Raw genomic sequence first — 21,025 nt, 5'->3', positions numbered from 1 at the left:
TGCTCACCAGATGGTAGAGTTTTGTCAGGACTGGCTCTCCCACAGCCGTCAGTAGTTCCAATGGAATATTGTCTACTCCGGGGGCCTTGTTTCGACTCAGGTCTTTCAGTGCTCTGTCAAACTCTTCACGCAGTATCATATCTCCCATTTCATCTTCATCTACATCCTCTTCCATTTCCATAATATTGTCCTCAAGTACATTGCCCTTGTATAGACCCTCTATATACTCCTTCCACCTTTCTGCTTTCCCTTCTTTGCTTAGAACTGGGTTTCCATCTGAACTCTTGATATTCATACAAGTCGTTCTCTTATCTCCAAAGGTCTCTTTAATTTTCCTGTAGGCGGTATCTATCTTACCCCTAGTGAGATAGGCCTCTACATCCTTACATTTGTCCTCTAGCCATCCTTGCTTAGCCATTTTGCACTTCCTGTCGATCTCATTTTTGAGACGTTTGTATTCCTTTTTGCCTGTTTCACTTACTGCATTTTTATATTTTCTCCTTTCATCAATTAAATTCAATATTTCTTCTGTTACCCAAGGATTTCTACTAGCCCTCGTCTTTTTACCTACTTGATCCTCTGCTGCCTTCACTACTTCATCCCTCAAAGCTACCCATTCTTCTTCTACTGTATTTATTTCCCCCATTCCTGTCAATTGCTCCCTTATGCTCTCCCTGAATATCTGTACAACCTCTGGTTCTTTTAGTTTATCCAGGTCCCATCTCCTTAAATTCCCACCTTTTTGCAGTTTCTTCAGTTTTAATCTACAGGTCATAACCAATAGATTGTGGTCAGGGTCCACATCTGCCCCTGGAAATGTCTTACAATTTAAAACCTGGTTCCTAAATCTCTGTCTTACCATTATATAATCTATCTGATACCTTTTAGTATCTCCTGGGTTCTTCCATGTATACAACCTTCTTTCATGATTCTTAAACCAAGTGTTAGTTATGATTAGGTTGTGCTCTGTGCTAAATTCGACCAGGCGGCTTCCTCTTTCATTTCTGTCCCCCAATCCTTATTCACCTACTATGTTTCCTTCTCTCCCTTTTCCTACACTCGAATTCCAGTCACCCATGACTATTAAATTTTCGTCTCCCTTCACAATCTGAATAATTTCTTTTATTTCATCATACATTTCTTCAATTTCTTCGTCATCTGCAGAGCTAGTTGGCATATAAACTTGTACTACTGTAGTAGGTGTGGGCTTCGTATCTATCTTGGCCACAATAATGCGTTCACTATGCTGTTTGTAGTAGCTTACCCGCATTCCTATTTTCCTATTCATTATTAAACCTACTCCTGCATTACCCCTATTTGATTTTGTGTTTATAACCCTGTAGTCACCTGACCAGAAGTCTTGTTCCTCCTGCCACCGAACTTCACTAATTCCCACTATATCTAACTTCAACCTATCCATTTCCCTTTTTAAATTTTCTAACCTACCTGCCCGATTAAGGGATCTGACATTCCACGCTCCGATCCGTAGAACGCCAGTTTTCTTTCTCCTGATAACGACATCCTCTTGAGTAGTCCCCGCCCGGAGATCCGAATGGGGGACTATTTTACCTCCGGAATATTTTACCCAAGAGGACGCCATCATCATGTAATCATACAGTAAAGCTGCATGCCCTCGGGAAAAATTACGGCTGTAGTTTCCCCTTGCTTTCAGCCGTTCGCAGTACCAGCACAGCAAGGCCGTTTTGGTTATTGTTACAAGGCCAGATCAGTCAATCATCCAGACTGTTGCCCTTGCAACTACTGAAAAGGCTGCTGCCCCTCTTCAGGAATGGACATCTCTAAAAAGGGCCATCACAGACGTTGGGAAGGAAAACATCGATACAAAGAAGGTAACTGCGAAGAAACCATGGGTAGCAGAGGAAATACTTCAGTTGATTGATGAAAGGAGGAAGTACAAACATGTTCTGGGAAAATCAGGGATATAGAAATACAAGTCGCTGAAGAATGAAATAAATAGGAAGTGCAGGGAAGCTAAGACGACGTGGCTGCAGGAAAAATGTGAAGACATCGAAAAAGTTATGAATGTCGGAAGGACAGACTCAGCATACAGGAAAGTCAAAACAACCTTTGGTGACATTAAAAGCAGCGGTGGTAATATTAAGAGTGCAACGGGAATTTCACTGTTAAACGCAGAGGAGAGAGCAGATAGATGGAAAGAATTCATTGAAAGCCTCTATGAGGGTGAAGATTTGTCTGATGTGATAGAAGAAGAAACAGGAGTCGATTTAGAAGAGATAGGGGATCCAGTATTAGAATCGGAATTTAAAAGAGTTTTGGAGGACTTACGGTCAAATAAGGCAGAAGGGATAGATAACATTCCATGAGAATTTCTAAAATCATTGGGGGAAGTGGCAACAAAACGACTATTCACGTTGGTGTGTAGAATATATGAGTCTGGCGATATACCATCTGACTTTCGGAAAAGCATCATCCACACAATTCCGAAGACGGCAAGAGCTGACAAGTGCGAGAATTATCGCACAATCAGCTTAACAGCGCATGCATCGAAGCTGCTTACAAGAATAATATACAGAAGAATGGAAAAGAAAATTGAGAATGCACTAGGTGAAGATCAGTTTGGCTTTAGGAAAAGCAAAGGGACGAGAGAGGCAATTCTGACGTTACGGCTAATAATGGAAGCAAGGCCAAAGAAAAATCAAGACACTTTCATAGGATTTGTCGACCTGGAAAAAGCGTTCGACAATATAAAATGGTGAAAGCTGTTCGAGATTCTGAAAAAAGTAGGGGTAAGCTATAGGGAGAGACGGGTTATATACAATATGTACAACAACTAAGAGGGAATAATAAGAGTGGGCGATCAAGAACGAAGTGCTCGTATTAAGAAGGGTGTAGGACAAGGCTGTAGCCTTTCGCCCCTACTCTTCAATCTGTACATCGAGGAAGCAATGATGGAAATAAAAGAAAGGTTCAAGAGTGGAATTAAAATACAAGCTGAAAGGATATCAATGACACGATTCGCTGATGACATTGCTATCCTGAGTGAAAGTGAAGAAGAATTAAATGATCTGCTGAACGTAATGAACAGTCTAATGAGTACACAGTATGCTTTGAGAGTAAATCGGAGAAAGACGAAGGTAATGAGAAGTAGTAGAAATGAGAACAGCGAGAAACTTAACATCAGGATTGATGGTCACGAAGTCAATGAAGTTAAGGAATTCTGCTACCATCATCATCATCATCATCATTTGAGACTGATTATGCCTTTCAGCGTTCAGTCTGGAGCGTAGCCCTCCTTATAAAATTCCTCCATGATCCCCTATTCAGTGCTAACATTGGTGCCTCTTCTGATGTTAAACCTGTTACTTCAAAATCATTCTTAACCGAATCCAGGTACCTTCTCCTCGGTCTGCCCCGACTCCTTCTACCCTCTACTGCTGAATCCATGAGACTCTCGGGTAACCCTGCTTCTCCCATGCGTGTAACATGACCCCACCATCTAAGCCTGTTCGCCCTGACAGCTACATCTATAGAGTTCATTCCCAGTTTTTCTTTGATTTCCTCATTGTGGACACCCTCCTGCCATTGTTCCCATCTACTAGTACCTGCAATCATCCTAGCTACTTTCATATCCGTAACCTCAACCTTGTTGAGAAGGTAACCTGAATCCACCCAGCTTTCGCTCCCGTACAACAAAGTTGGTCGAAAAATTGAACGGTGCACAGATAACTTAGTCTTGGTACTGACTTCCTTCTTGTAGAAGAGAGTAGATCGTAGCTGAGCGCTCACTGCATTAGCTTTGCTACAACTCGCTTCCAGTTCTTTCACTATGTTGCCATCCTGTGAGAATATGCATCCTAAGTACTTGAAACCGTCCACCTGTTCTAACTTTGTTCCTCCTATTTGGCACTCAATCCGTTTATATTTCTTTCCCACTGACATTACTTTCATTTTGGAGATGCTAATCTTCATACCATAGTCCTTACATTTCTGATCTAGCTCTGAAATATTACTTTGCAAACATTCAATCGAATCTGCCATCACAACTAAGTCATCCGCATATGCAAGACTGCTTATTTTGTGTTCACATATCTTAATCTCACCCAGCCAGTCTATTGTTTTCAACATATGATCCATAAAAAATATGAACAACAGTGGAGACATGTTGCAGCCTTGTCTTACCCGTGAAACTACTCTGAACCATGAACTCAATTTACCATCAACTATAACTGCTGCCTGACTATCCATGTAAAGACCTTTAATTGCTTGCAAAAGATTGCCTCCTATTCCATAATCTTGTAGAACAGACAATAACTTCCTCCTAGGAACCCGGTCACATGCCTTTTCTAGATCTATAAAGCATAGATACAATTCCCTGTTCCACTCATAACACTTCTCCATTATTTGCCGTAAGCTAAAGATCTGGTCCTGACAACCTCTAAGAGGCCTAAACCCACACTGATTTTCATCCAATTGATCCTCAACTAATACTCGCACTTTCCTTTCAACAATACCTGAGAAGATTGAAGATTTTACCCACAACGCTGATTAAAGAGATACCTCTATAGTTGTTATAATCTTTTCTGTTTCCATCTTTAAAGATTGGTGTGATTACTGCTTTTGTCCAGTCTGATGGGACCTGTCCCGACTCCCAGGCCAATTCAATTATCCTGTGTAGCCATTTAAGACCTGACATTCCACTGTATTTGATGAGTTCCGACTTAATTTCATCCACCCCAGCCGCTTTATTGCACTGCAATCTATTGACCATTTTTTCCACTTCCTCAAATGTGATCCTTTTTCCATCATCATTCCTATCCCATTCTACCTCGAAATCTGAAACATTACTGATCGCATTTTCACCTACATTGAGCAACTCTTCAAAATATTCCCTCCATCAGCCCAAGGCATCCACAGCATTCACCAGCAGTTTTCCTGACCTGTCCAAAATACTTGTCATTTCCTTCTTACCTCCCTTTCGAAGACTGCTAATTACACTCCAGAATGGTTTTCCAGCAGCTTGACCCATAGTCTCCAACCTGTTTCCAAAGTCTTCCCACGATTTCTTCTTGGATGCTGCAATTATCTGTTTGGCTTTGTTTCTTTCTTCAACATAATTTTCTCTGTCTACCTGGGTTCTGGTTTGTAGCCATTTTTGATACGCCTTCTTTTTCCTTTTACAGGCTGCCTTGATTTTATCATTCCACCAAGCTGTTTGCTTCATCCTACTTTTACACACTACTGTTCCAAGACATTCTTTAGCCACTTCTAGTACTGTGTCCCTGTACCTTGTCCATTCCTTTTCCAATGACTGTAATTGACTACATTCAACTAACTGGTACCTTTCTGAGATCGCTGTTATGTACTTGTGCCTAATTTCCTTATCCTGAAGTTTCTCCATTCTTATCCTCCTACATATGGACCTGACCTCCTGCACTTTCGGTCTCACAATCCCAATTTCACTGCAGATTAAATAATGATCAGTGTCATCAAAGAATCCCCTGAATACACGTGTGCTACCTAGGCAGTAAAATAACCAATGACGGACGGAGCAAGGAGGACATCAAAATCAGACTCGCTATGGCAAAAAAGCCATTTCTGGCCAAGAGAAGTCTACTAATATCAAATACCGGCCTTAATTTGAGGAAGAAATTTCTGAGGATGTACGTCTGGAGTACAGCATTGTATGGTAGTGAAACATGGACTGTGGGAAAACCGGAACAGAAGAGAATCGAAGCGTTTGAGATGTGGTGCTATAGACGAATGTTGAAAATTAGGTGGACTGATAAGGTAAGGAATGAGGAGGTTCTATGCAGAATCTGAGAGGAAAGGAATATGTGGAAAACACTGATAAGGAGAAAGGACAGGATGATAGGACATCTGCTAAGACATGAGGGAATGACTTCCAGGGTACTAGAGGGAGCTGTAGAGGGCAAAAACTGTAGAGGAAGACAGAGATTGTAATACGTGAAGCAAATAAATGAGGACGTAGGTTGCCAGTGCTACTCTGAGATGAAGAGGTTAGCACAGGAAAAGAATTCGTGGCGTGCCGCATCAAACCTGTCAGTAGACTGATGACCCAAAAAAAAAAAAATCTTAGGGACTGATGACCTTAGCAGTTAAGTCCCATACGAGTTCACACACATTTGAACATTTTGAACTTATTGTTCCCTCCTGATCTTGTGCATATTGTATGGTACCCGTCCTTCCTCTTGGTTTGCCGTTATTTGTCTCTGAAGTTCGAACGTCTTGCACCGTATGGCACTGGTGAACGCCTTTTTCAGGCGACAAATCCAATGAACGTATCTTGATTTTCTTTAGTGTTGCTTCCAATATCAACCGAAACGTCGGAACTGCCTCTCTGATGCCTTTACCTTTCCTAAAGCCAAACTGATCGTCATCTATCAGATCCTCAGTTTCCTTTTCCATTCTTGTGTACACTACTCTCCTCAGCAACTTAGATGCATGAGATGCTAAGCTGATTGACAGCTCTTACTGTCTTCAGAATTGGGTGAATTATGTTTTTCCGAAAGTCTGATGGTATATCGCCAGTTTCTTACATTTTACACCCCAACGTGAATAATCGTTTTGTTACCACTTCCTCCAAATGTTTTAGAAATTTCAATGGAATGTTGTCCATTCCTACTGCATTATTTGATCTTAACTCCCCAAAGTTCTTTCAAGTTCTCATTCTGATACTGGATACACTGTCTCTTCCCTGTCACATCAACAGATAAGTCTTTCACATCGTAGAGGTCTTCATTGTACCTCTTCACCCAACCGCTCTTTCCTCTGCGGTTAACTGTTGGATAACAATCGCATTCTTAATGTTACCTACCTTGCTTTTGATTTCCTCGCAGGATTTTTGACTTTTCTTTATGGTGAACCCGTCCCACAGAAAATCGTTCCTTTCTCATTTCCCATGCAACCATTTTGCCTTAGCGCCCTGTACTTCCTATCTCTTTTTTTCCTAAGTGACTTTTATTTCTATGCTCCTAAATATCCCTGAACATCTTTGTACATCCATCTTGTTACCCGACTTGTTCGAAGTTACCTTCATTGTATCTACAATTTTATTTCCAACTATTGTGTTTGTCCTGTTTAGAGATGCCCTATTCACCTGAACTACCTACGGAGCTATTCATTATCATCGTATCTATAGCCCCAGAGAACTACAAGCGTATCTCTACATTAATTAGTACTTTAGTATTCGACTTCTTTGCGCACTAAGTCTTCCTGACTAATCTCTTATTCATCATTACTGAACTATGATTTGAGTCTATAGCTGCTCCTGCGTACACTTTAAAATAATATGTCTGATATCGGAATCACTGTCTGAGCATGATGTTGTTTTTGTGGTCTTCAGAGACTGGTTTGGTGCAGCTCTCCATGCTACTCTATCCTGTGCAAGTTTCTTCATCTCCCAGTACCTACTGCAACCTACATCCTTCAGAATCTGTTTAATGTACTCATCCCTTCGTCTCCCTCTACGATTTTTACCCTCCACGGTGCCTTCCAGTACTAAATTGGTGATCCCTTGATGCCTCAGAATATGCCCTACCAACCAATCCCTTCTTCAAGTTGTGCCACAAACTTCTCTTCTATCCAATTCTATTCAATACCTCCTCTTTAGTCATGTGATCTACCCATCTAATCTTCAGCATTCTTCTGTAGCACCTCGTTTCGAAAGCTTCTATTCTCTTCTTGTCTAACTTATTTATCGTCCACGTTTCATTTCCATACATGGCTACATTCCATACAAACATTTTCAGAGACAACTTCCTGACATTTAAGTCTAAACTCGATGTTAACAAATTTCTCTTCTTCAGAAACGCTTTCCTTGCCATTGCCAGTCTACATTTTATATCCTCTCTACTTCGACCATCATCAGTTATTTTGCTCCCCAAATAGCAAAACTCCTTTACTACTTTTTAGTGTCTCATTTCCTAATCTAATTACGGCACCATCACCCGATTTAATTCGACTACATTCCATTATGCTCGTTTTGCTTTTGTTGATGTTCATCTTATATCCGCCTTTCAAGACATTGTCCATTCCGTTCAACTGCTCTTCCAGGTCCTTTGCTGTCTCTGACAGAATTACAATGTCATCGGCGAACCTCAAAGTGTTTATTGTATTAAGTCGGGTGATGCTGAGGGAATTAGATTAGGAAATGAGACACTTAAAGTAGTAAGGGAGTTTTGCTATTTGGGGAGCAAAATAACTGACGTTGGTCGAAGTACAGAGGATATAAAATGTAGGCTGTCAATGGCAAGGAAAGCGTTTCTGAAGAAGAGATATTTGTTAACATCCAGTATAGATTTAAGTGTCAGGAAGTCATTTCTGAAAGTATTTGTATGGAGTGTAGCCATGTTGTTGTTGTTGTGGTCTTCAGTCCTGAGACTGGTTTGATGCAGCTCTCGATGCTACTCTATCCTGTGCAAGCTTTTTCATCTCCCAGTACCTACTGCAACCTACATCCTTCTGAATCTGCTTAGTGTATTCATCTCTTGGTCTCCCTCTACGATTTTTACCCTCCACGCTGCCCTCCAATACTAAATTGGTGATCCCTTGATGCCTCAGAACATGTCCTACCAACCGATCCCTTCTTCTGGTCAAGTTGTGCCACAAACTTCTCTTCTCCCCAATCCTATTCAATACTTCCTCATTAGTTATGTGATCTACCCATCTAATCTTCAGCATTCTTCTGTAGCACCACATTTCGAAAGCTTCTATTCTCTTCTTGTCCAAACTATTTATCGTCCATGTTTCACTTCCATACATGGCTACATGTAGCCATGTATGAAAGTGAAAAATGGACAATAAATAGTTTGGACAAGAAAAGATTAGAAGCTTTCGAAATGTGGTGCTACAGAATAATGTTGAAGATTAGGTGGGTAGATCACGTAACTTATGAGGAGGTATTGAATAGGAGAAGATAAGTTTGTGGCACAACTTGACCAGAAGAAGGGATCGGTTGGTAGGACATGTCCTGAGGCATCAAGGGATCACCAAATTAGCATTGGGGGGCAGCGTGGAGGGTAAAAATCGTAGAGGTAGACCAAGAGATGAATACACTAAGCAGATTCAGAAGGATGTAGTTTGCAGTAAGTACTGGGAGATGAAGGAGCTTGCACAGGATAGATTAGCATGGAGAGCTGCATCAAACCAGTCTCAGGACTGAAGACCACAACAACAACAACAACAGTGCGCATCAACTGTAAACACTATACAATATCGTTCAAATGGCTCTGAGCACTATATCTGATGTCATCAGTCCCGTAGAACTTAAAACTACTTAAAACTAACTAACCTAAGGACATCACACATATCCATGTCCGAGGCAGGATTCGAACCTGCGACCGCAGCGGTCGCCCGGTTCCAGACTGTAGCGCCTAGAACCGCTCGGCCACTCCGGCCGGCCCGGTGCAAGTGTTTTGACTTCAGCCACTTCTGCATCTTGCGCGTCGACGGATATGAGATGATGATGATGGAGACAACGCAACATCCAGTCCCTGAGCGGAGAAAAGTTTCCGGCCCAGCCGGGAATCGAACTCATGCCCCTTGGCATGATAGTCTGTCACACTGACCACTCAGCCGTCGGGGCGGACTGCACTATTAGTGACCAAAGGTAGTTTAAGTATGAATGATAACCCTATCCTTTATCTATGGGCAATGAGCAGTATGGCAAAACATATGTAAGTGTATTAGGATAGAGTAAATGTTTCTGTCAACGTCCAGTATACATGAGTGCGTGATATAAACAATAAAGATACATGTATGTCCTGGGCCCACTGTAGAAAACCAGAAAATTTAATAAAAGCACTAATTCCAGCACATGCGAAAGGAATGTTAATATGACATGAGACCTGTGTTGTGTTCACGCTGTTACAAGAGGAAGGTAGGTGGCACTGTCCCACAAGTTTGTTGCAGAATCACATGGTTTACTTCGATGACGGGACCATGCGTTTGTAGCATGTCTTAAGCAAGTGGGGTATGTCTTAGGTTCGCCATTGCCGGGATGTCATCGTGCTTAGAGACATTGTGGCAGCGAGTCTCCTCTTAATGTTCTCCAGAAGTGAAGAATTTGCATAAACTGACTCTTAGCGCAGTGCTGCGAGGTTTTACATATAGTATTTTCCTTCAAAGAGGAAAAATATGCAGATATAGATGTATGTATTCATTTGCATAATGTTGCCGTTCCGTTCATGTAGATCTGCTGTCCAAGGTTTATTCACTGTCTTCCTACAGAGAGCCAACAGTTGACGGAAGCTGTCGTCACTGTTGCGGCAATGAATTGTATGTGTTCACAGCATGCCCCGTATTTTGACGGGCGAGTCGCGACACTGCTCACCTCGCCTCGACAACGCACAGTTTAGGACACAGAGACGCTGAAATGTCAGATAGTTTATCACCACCGCGGCTACGTTGCTACCAGCTCTGTGATGCTCCCAACTGTATTCCCGCTTCGCCCCTTGTGGTCATATGTGTTGGTGGCTTGTGGCCCCAGGGAAACTTGGGTCAATACGCCGAGTTTTGTAAATTAAATACATTAAAACGGCAATAGAAACACCTACAATAAAAACATACGAATACGTACTTCATTGGTACTATTTAAATTTCATGATTTTTGTGTTATTTATGTCAGTAACTTCACAACGAGAAAAATTCCTTTTTTGTGTCAGTCTACAATCATAAATTAGTCATTACAACCTTCCTCATGTTCTTTTCACTATCGCAAAGTAATCGCAATTACTTTCGTATTTACAATATTTTATCATGAAACAACACTAATACAGTCATCATTGGATTAGTTGTTGGTCAGGTTATTTGGCTAAATGTAATCCATTACCACCACCATCTTTCATTTTCCAACTAACTGCTTAGTACAAAGTATCAATACCAGGAATAGGAACAATACACATATAGATTTAAAATCACTCATTCTTGGCCAGAAAGGAGTCCAGTATTCAGAAACGCATATTTCCCATAAGTTACCAGCTACCATTAAGAGTTTAGTTTCAGACAAGGCACAATTTAAACATAATTTAAAAGAATTTTGGTGGTCAGCTCCTTCTATTCCATCCATGAATTTCTCAACAAGTGCAGTAGACCATTGTAATGAAAATTTATTATTCTTTAATTTTTGACAATACTTGGTTGTAACAGCCAAGTAACTACCTAGTGTGTCAATGATGGATGTATGGAAAGCAGATGTAAGTATTAAACCTGTAAATGCTAGAAGTTTTATTTTAATTCATGTACATAATTTTAATGAAATATTAAAACTGAAATATTAAAATTAAAGAAACTCAAGTTTTCCTAATTACATTTTTGTAATGTGTTTATCTGACAAGTTCCACACCCAGGAGTATTCCCTCTTTTGTGGGTCTATGAAATGAATAATTAATCTAATCTAATCTAATCTAATCGTTCGTATAACCCCGACTTACAAATGTACGCTTAGTATTATTCTGGTAATGCGGCCATTAGTACCAATACCTCTAATCTAATGATTAATAAATAGGAAAAAAACTATTATAAGTGCTGAGCTCAACTCCACTATGATGCATTCTCATCTCCCTTTCGTGTTTCTCTTCCCTTTCTTCTTGTTCAGTATTTTCTCCATCACTCGAATCTTGTATTCTATCTCTTTATTGACTCATTCTTTTCATCACTGATATTCTCCCTCTAGAACAAACAATCCAGTGGTTACTTCGATACTCTCAAGCTTATATTCAGCATTTGCGTACCTTCACGTTAGAGTACTCGTGTCATTTACACTCTCCTACTTAAGTTAATGGCCTCTTTACTAATCCCTGGAGTAAGTATTCCGCGTCTGTGATCATCCATCCTTATTTTGTCTTCTTCCTCTTCTTTTATCTGCTTTCCAGTAAATCTCTGAATGAATAAAATTTGGAACATACACTACTCTTGTTTCTTCCTATTGAAATTAATGTTCTGTTAATAGCTCTGGGCAGAATTTCGTCTACATGAAGATGTGTGCCTCGTACTTCCTTGATCCTCAGTCGCCCTATCTGTACGTTGTAGGGTAGGAAAACATGTTAACCATTCTAGTACATGCACTTCACGTGCTCCTTACACAAAAACAAAAAAAATATCCCCAGAAAACTATAAATCGTTCAGATGTATCCTGACGTTGAATTTCTACTCTCTGTCTATGTCTGTCTCTCTCTCTCTCTCTCTGTTTCTCTCTCTCTTTTACTAAAACATAGTACAAACGTTACATTGACGTTGACATGTACATAAACGACCACATAACCTGCGGTCCAAATGCTGTAGTGGCGTGGACGAAAACACATACGACTACATCAACTCTGCCTGACATCTAAGGGTGTCCAACCAGAATATCTAGAAAATGCAATTATCTCATTACTTGAAGCTGCAGAAAAGTTCTTCCCACCACCTTCTATCTCAAAAAAGGTGCATCTTTCCATGCATTCTTAACTAACGTATTACTCCTCGATTCTTATATACATATATCTGTCAGTTAACAGACGCTTCAGCGCTGTACGTCTCCCTTCAAGATCCCATTTTACTATCACATCGGAAACAGTGGACCTAGGGATGTTTAGGAATGTGGAAATCTGGCGTGCAGACGTATGACACAAGTGATAAACAATCAGCTGACCACTTTCTAAGTCCGTGAGTTCCGCGGAGCGCCCCAATGTGCTCTGTCATGATGTCTAATGACTACTAAGGTCGCTGATGAGGAGTACCTCGCAGCAGGTAGCAGCAAAATGCACCTAATATGAAAAACGTATGTTTTTGGGGGTGTCAGGATACTTTTGATACATAGTGTATGAAGTACACCCAGGTATGGATGTAAAGCATGTACCAAACGTATCCGGTGAGGACTCATGTATAAACGTTTTATTAGAATCTTTCACACTGTCCTCTTCGGCAAATGAAGTTGAAGACTTGCTCTCCGACTGCTACGGTACGATGCTCTGACACGGTGAAAATCGTTTTCGGACATTTTTGGCCTTCCGTTGCTTTTTCCTTTACACAGATCTGGTCTTTTCGAACTGACTACACAAGGTTTTGCATGCACAATTCTTTGGATTTGCATAGTCTCATTATAAAAACAGAACAATTGATAGCATAATTTCTTAAGCTATTTTGAAAGACGGTAAGATTTGACGATGATTTTGTGACCCTCATTTTGTCGTATTCTTGGGTTCTTGCCTGCACGTACCGTTCTTTTCCTGGGTGCAGCTTGAATATTACGCAACACCTTGCTGGTATTCTCTCGTATTTTTGTTTCATCCACAGCAGGAAAATGAGGTATCTCCCTCATCTGATTGAGTGGCTAATGAATCTATAACACAGTGATGGGAGATAAGATGGTGGTCTTGTGTGGACGTCTGTTCGTTGCGGTTTGTAAATCAAGAAAAAGGCTGTCCCACGCAGTAGGCTAGTGCAGTATATTTTACAAAGGTTTCCTACCTCCTGTATTGTATCTATTCAGGGTATAAGGTGGTAATCTTAAATCTCTATGGGTTTCATTCTGTATCTCTTCTATTTTGTTTGAAGCGCTTATGAACTGAACTTTGGACTGTTATCATAAATGATCTTGTGCCTATCTGTGTCAGAAAGTATTTACGGAACAGCTCCAATTACGTCACCGCCACTGCTTTTCACAGTAGGATAAGGTTAACGAATTTGGATATAACTTCTACAAGAACCATCATGAAACAGGAACCACATTGTGTTCTCAGTAGAGGGTCCAATAAATCTGATGTAGCAATTCATTTAAATTTTCAGGGCACAATGGTGTATAATCGTGCCCATGCTGCCTATGTAGAAGATTTCACTTTTTGGCATGCCTTGCACATTAATAAAACTTTTCTTATTATTCTCTCCAAGTTGTTGGTGGGGTACAGGGTCTTTAACTCGAGAAAGCATTTCTTCAGAAGGAAATAAGGGTAGATTAAATATGTATGCAATGAGATCTTATCAATCAAAACTTTTGGTATGCATATAAGCCAAAGCGAATCACTGAAGTTTCTCCGATTGAAGAATATTCTGTTTCCCATTGGACAGTAATGCCTAGTGGCTGTCTGAAATACTTCAATTTGTTCTTCAGTTCCAGGATTATAAGACCCTTTCTGCTCTTACTGACATATTTTATGGAGGAATGCTTCTTTTCTGAGATAGTACGAGGATATATGGTATCCTTCTAGCTCTCTGCTTACATCTTCCACTAATCCGAACATTGAACAACACAATGCATAAGCGAAATTCATTCTTGTACCTGGTGCATAAGTAATTGTAAATTCAAATCCTTACTGGTATGAAACTCGTCTTGCTAACCTCTTGTGAGTCAATGTAATAGTTAACAAGAATCCTAATGCGTTTTCGTCTATGTATGTTCTGATCTTCTGGCCAGACAAGGAGTATCAGAATTTCTGAAAGGCCCTTACCACTACCAGCACTTTCAGTGCCGTTACAGAGTAATACCTTTTGCATTTTATCCAGGCTCGACTACGAAATTCACTAGTTTTGGTGCAAGTGTTCCATCCTAGCCGAATTCCCGAAAGACCTTCGCAACCAGGCACATCCTGGCATTGTCCATAGCTATATAAAAATCTTTCGGCGGATACGTTTGTGAGAGAATCGGTGCTGTCATTAGTGCTGTTTTCAATTAACTCTCGTTCTGCTACCGAACGAGGTAGTGCAGTAGTTAGCGTACTGGAGTCGCATTAGGGAAGACGACGGTTCAAATCAGCTTCCGGCGATCCTGATTTAGGTTTTCGTGATTTCGCTAAATGCTTAAGGCAAATGCCGGGATAGTTCATTTGAAAGAACACGTCCGCTTTTCCCTCTCCTCTCTTCCCTAAGCCGATGATGATGATGGTTCGTTTGTGGGGCGCTCACCTGCGCGGTTATCAGCGCCCGTACAAATTCCCAACCTCTGCTCAGTCCAATATTGCTACTTTCGTGAATGATGATGAAAACACAAACACACACTCATCCCGAGGAAGGTGAAAATTCCTCACCCCGCTGGAAATCGAACTCGGGACCACGTGCTCTAGAAGCTAGAACGCGACTGCGAGACGACGAGCTGCGGACACCCTAATCCGAGCTTATGCTCCGTCTTTAATAACCTCGTCATCGACGGGACGTTAAACACTTATCTCCTCTCCCTCCTCTCTCGTTCTGCTGCTCCATCCCACACTCAAGGCGTTTCCTTTCCAGTTTGCTGAGCTTAGGTGATGCTAGTGTGTCTCCATTCACAAACCACTTTTTGAAATTAGTAATTCTGAGGAACCCTCTCAGCCATTTTCTGATTGTTGGTGTCTCAAATTGTGCGACGGCTTCTGTTGTGTCCGTGGGTTCAATGGTATACCATCTTCCGTGATAATACGACCTTGAAATTGAACATTAGTTGTCTCAGTTGTGGATTTCTCTAAGCAGTGTCGCCCTGATCTTTTGGAGATCTGCGATCAACAATTCGTCGACGTAACTTGTTACATTTTGCATCAATGAATCATCCAGCACACCACCTTATCCAAGAACTAAAGCTGCTGGAGAAATATTTAAACCAAATGGGGGGTATCCGGATAGACAGCGCCTACCAGAGCAAGAAAAGCTGTAATTTTCTCCAATATATATGCCAGAAATGTAATCTAAGGTTTGTTGAAGAAAAAACTTCGACGCTATCAAATTTTCATAGGAGCTCCTTGACATTCTCAGGTCTGTCAGCTTCCGGTGGGATTACAATGCTTAGCTATTGCGTATCTAACGTGAGACGTATGGGTCCGTCTTTCTTATCATCCATTCCCATGGTTGGTTCTGTCACTCTATCCTCTAGCATTTTGTGTAACTCTAGAAAAACTTTACATCTCTAGGTAGGTGAAATGGGGTACAATGGAAAAAAAAAATAGCCCGGTGTTTTATTAAATCTGGACTAAAAATTCTTAATTGTTCCTCGTTTTGTTGAGAATACTTTAGCAGTTTTTAGTAATATCTTGTCGAATTCCTCCTCTTCTTTCATGTTTGCGCTTGAAACACCAATACATTTTCTTCAGTGTTCATTATTAAGAGGAGGGAGTGGGTAACTAGTGCCAACCCTACAAAAATAAAGAAAACAAATTTCGTTAATTGTTGTCGTACTACATTAACAACATATTTTAAAATAAATTTAAAGTGGTAATAGTGAATATCTATACAGAAAACACGAGGAGGAGGTTTACTTGTCAAAGACGTGGAGGCACGGCAAGATTCAATTTGGATTACCGTGTGGTCAGACAGGTATTGGGTTGGTAGCTGTACCCAGAAGCAGATATATCACAATTTAGTATTGATGACGATTTGACTGTAGTGTAATAGAATTGTCCGCAAGGCTGAGGTGCTGAAGAATGACGAAGCGCATTTGAAGTTCGCTAAGGATGTGGGTATTAGGATAAGGAATACAAGTAGGCAGTTCAGTTGAAGCGGAGGTGAGATCTCTAAAAAGGGCAATCACATATGTTGGATAGTCAAATGTAGCTGAATCGCTTCCAGCCAAATGTTCTTTTAACTTAGGGAATATGTGATGGTCACTGGGTGCGAAGTCAGGACTATAGGGTGGGTGGGTGGGTGATTATGATCCACTGAAACTGTTGCATGATAGCAACGATTGGCCGAGCGATGTGTGGGCGAGCGTTGTCATGGAGAATGTGTACGTCCATGCTCAACATTCCTCTTCTCCGGTTCTGAATTGCCATTTAGAGTTTTTTGAGAGTCTCACAGTACTTGTCAGCGTTAATTGTGATAACAGTGGGCATAAAGTCGACAAGCAATACCCCTTTCCGATCCCAAAAAACGGTTGTCATGACTTTACCGGCAGACTGTGTTTGTTTGAATTTCCGCGGCTTAGGCGAAGAAGGATGCTGCCACTGCCATGATTGTTGCTTGGCCTCAGGTGTAAAGTGGTGTGCCCAGGTTTCGTCACACGTGACATTTGAGTAGAGATAATTGTCCTGTTCGGCTGCAACGCGGTGAAGAAATGCGCGGGAAGCATCAACTCGTTGCCGCATGTGGTCCTCAGTCAGCATGCGTGGCACCCATCTTGCACACACCTTCCGGTAGTTCAATGTCTCCGTTAAAATTCTGTGAGCGGAGCTTCGGGAAACCTCAGGAACCAACGTGCAGAGATCATCCAGGGTGATCCGCCGACCTTCAACATTGTCTCCTCATAAATTGACTTTCTCCCGCTCCTTTGTTCGTCGTGAATTGGTCCGACCAGCTGCAAACCCTCTACGCCACTTACGAACACTTTTGACATCCATGAACGACTCACCATACACTTCCGCCAATTGGCGATGAATTTCAACGGCGCAGTGGCCTTTGCGTTCGAAAACCGAATAACTGCGCGCAATTCGCGCTTAGCGGTAACGTCTAACGGGAGCTCCATTCTCAACGGCTGCCAAGCCAAGACTGAGCGCCTCAGCGTGGCGTGCGCATGTTCACACATAGCACTTTGAGCACTCTTCATAACAGTGTGACCAACTGCCACACAAACAGATTTCTGTACTTAGAATGGGAGACCTTACTTTTGTGATTACCCTCGTACCACCGCTCACTAGACGAAAGATCCGTACCCAAAGAGCGGACAGTTGCACAGGTCACACCAATGTTCAAGAAAGGTAGTATGAGTAATCTACTAAATTACAGACTCATATCATTAACGTCGATATGCAGCAGAATTTTGGAACATATATTGTGTTCGAACTTTATGAATTACTTCGAAGAATACGGTCTATTGATACACAGTCAACAAGGATTTAGAAAACATTGTTCTTCCCAAACCCAACTAGCATGTGTTGAATGCTATTGACAAGGTATTTTAAATTGATTCCGTATTTACGGATTTCCAGGAGGCTTTTGACACTGTACTACACAAGCGGATTGTAGTGAAATAGCGTCCTTTGAAATATCGTCTCAGTTAAGTGACTGGATTCGTGGTATCCTGTCAGAGAGATCACTGTTCGTAGTAACTGACCGAAAGTCATCGAGTAACACAGAAGTAATTTCTGGCGTTCCCCACGGTAGTGTTATAGGACCTTTGCTGTTCGTTATCTATATAAACGATTTGGGAGACAATCTCAGCAGCCGGCTTAGGTTGTTTGTAGATGACGCTGTCATTTATCTACTAGTGAAGTCATCAGAAGATCAAGACAAATTGCAAAACGATTTAGAAAGGTAACTGTATGGTGCAAAAATTGGCAATTGGCCCTAAATAACGAAAAGTGGGAGGTCATCCCCATGAGTGCTAAAATGAATCCGTTAACCTTCGGTTAAACGAATGTCAGTCAAATCTAAAGGCCGTAAATTCAACTAAATACCTAGGTATTACAATTACGAACAACTTAAATTAGAAGAAACACATAGAAAATGTTGTGGGGATGGCTAACCAAAGACTGAGTTTTGTTGGCAAGAGACTTAGAAAATGTAACAGATCTACCAAAGACTGCCTACACTGCGCTTGTCCGTCCTCTTTTAGAATACTACTGCGTGGTGTGGGATGATTACCAGATAGATTGACGGAGTACACCGAAAAAGTTCAAATAAGGAAAGCACGGTTTGTATTATCGCGAAATAGGGGAGAGGGTGTCACTGAAATGATAAAGGATTTGCGATGGATATAATTAAAACAAAGGTGTTTTCCGTCGCGGCGGAATCTTCTCACGAAATTTCAATCACCAACTTTCGCCTCCGAATACGAAAATATTTTGTTGACGCCGACCTACACAGAGAGAAACGATCTCCATGATAAAATAAGGGAAATCAGCACTCACACGGAAAGATACAGGTGTTCGTTTCTTCTGCGCGCTATACGAGATTGGAGTAACAGAGAATTGTGAATGTGGTTCGATGAACCATCCGCCAGGCACTTAAATGTGATTTGCAGAATATCCATGTAGATGTAGATACTAGGAAGGTAACTGCGAAGAAACCTTAGGAAACAAAACAATTACTTCAACTGATCGAAAAAAGTGGGAAGTCAAAAACATCCTTTGAAATACAGGAGTACAGCAATACAAACCCCTTACAAGGGAACCTCCCCATCGCACCCCCCTCTGATTTAGTTATAAGTTGGCATAGTGGATAGGCTTTGAAAACCTGAACACACAGCAATCCAGAAAACAGGAAGAAGTTGTGTGGAACTATGAAAAGAATAAGCAAAATATACGAACTGAGTTGTCCATGCCCAAGATAGGCAACATCTAGGACATTGTCAGCTCAGTAGCGCCGTGGTCCCGTGGTTAGCGTGAGCAGCTGCGGAACGAGAGGTCCTTGGTTCAAGTCTTCCCTCGAGTGACAAGTTCACTTTCTTTATACTCGCAAAGTTATGATCTGTCCGTTTGTTCATTGACGTCTCTTTTCAGTGTAATAAGTTTCGTGACTGTGTTTTGCGACCGCACCGCAAAACCGTGCGATTAGTAGACGATAGGACGTGCCTCTCCAATGGGAATCGAAAACATTTGATCTCAAGGTCATAGGTCAACCGATTCCTCCACAGAAAAACACGTCTGATATATTCTATACGACACTGGTGACGGCATGTGCTACACATGACAGGAATATGCTGTAGACCCACCTAACTTGTACACTTGGTGAATGGGTGAAAAGATTCTTCTACCTCACCCGATTTAGGTTTTCTTGTGGATGTGATAATCACTCCCAAAAAAGTGATGAATACATAAGAGGTTGCGACATAAACTGCAACAAATGAATGCAACAGTTTCACAGTCGCACAGTTATCCCTGTGCTCTGTCAAAAGATATGTTTTTAACGTTTTCAAATTTATCCGTGTGTGGACCGTCAGATCCTACATATGTCCAAGCAAATCTGAACATGTACTCGAATTTTGGAGAGTGAAGTTGATTACATAAAAGATTAAACTTCTCACTCGAGAGAAGACTTGACCCAAGGACCTCTCGTTCCGTAGCTGCTCACGCTAACCACGGGACCACGGCGCTCCTGAGCTCACAATGTCCTTGACGTTACCATTCTTGCGCATGGACTACTCAGTTTGTATATTTTGCTTAAATTTTTCATAGTTCCGCACAACTTCTTCCTGTTTTCGCGATTCTGTGTTCAGTTTTTCAAGGCCTATCCACTGTGCCAACTTATAACTAAATCTGAGGGGGTTGCGATGGGCAGGTTCCCTTGTTAGGAATAAAATAGGAGGTTCGGGTCAGCAAAGGCGAAGTAATTGCATAACAGACATGAAAAAATCTAAAAAGAAATGTGCATCGTGGAGACTCAGTCACCATATGGAACAGTCAAAACAACTTTCGGTGAAATTAAAAGCGAGGGTAGTAATATTAAGAGTGCTAAGGGAGTTCCGGTGTTAAACACAGTGGAGAGAATGAACATATGGAAACAGTCCACTGATGGTTTGCTTGAGAGAGAGACGACTTGTCCGATGACTTGATGAAAGGAAGAAATAGGCAGGAATCGATAGAGAGGGTATAAGGGATCCAGTATTAGTCAGAATTTAAGGGGTCTGGAAGACTAGAGATCAAATAAGGCCGCAGGATTCCATCGGAATTTCTAAAATTATTGGGGGAAGTGACAAGCAAACGACTTTTCAAGTTGGTCTGCAGAATCTACGAATCAGACGACATACCATCAGACTTTCGGAAGAATCATCCACACAATTCCGAAGATAGAAACAGCAGCAAAATGCGAGAAATGCTGCACAATCGATATAACAGCTCAAGCATCCGAGCTGCAAATAAGGGTAATATACAGAAGAAAGGAAAAGAAAACTGAAGATCTGTAAAGAATACGATCAGTTTTGCTTTATGAATGTTAATTTCAGTAGAGAGGCAGTCCTGACGTTGCACTTAACAATAGAAGCAAGCCTGAAGAAAAATCAAGAATCGTTCATTTGATACGTCGATCTAGAAAATTCCTTCGACAGTGTGAAATGGTACAAGATGTTCGAAATTCTGCGAAAAATAAGTGTGAGCTCTTGGCAAAGACCTGTAATATACGAAATGTACAAGAACTAAGAGGGAACGATAAG

Source organism: Schistocerca serialis, chromosome 8 (genome assembly GCF_023864345.2).
Source record: "Schistocerca serialis cubense isolate TAMUIC-IGC-003099 chromosome 8, iqSchSeri2.2, whole genome shotgun sequence".
In the NCBI taxonomy this organism is placed as follows: Eukaryota; Metazoa; Arthropoda; class Insecta; order Orthoptera; family Acrididae; genus Schistocerca; species Schistocerca serialis.
This window is presented reverse-complemented; position numbering follows the sequence as displayed.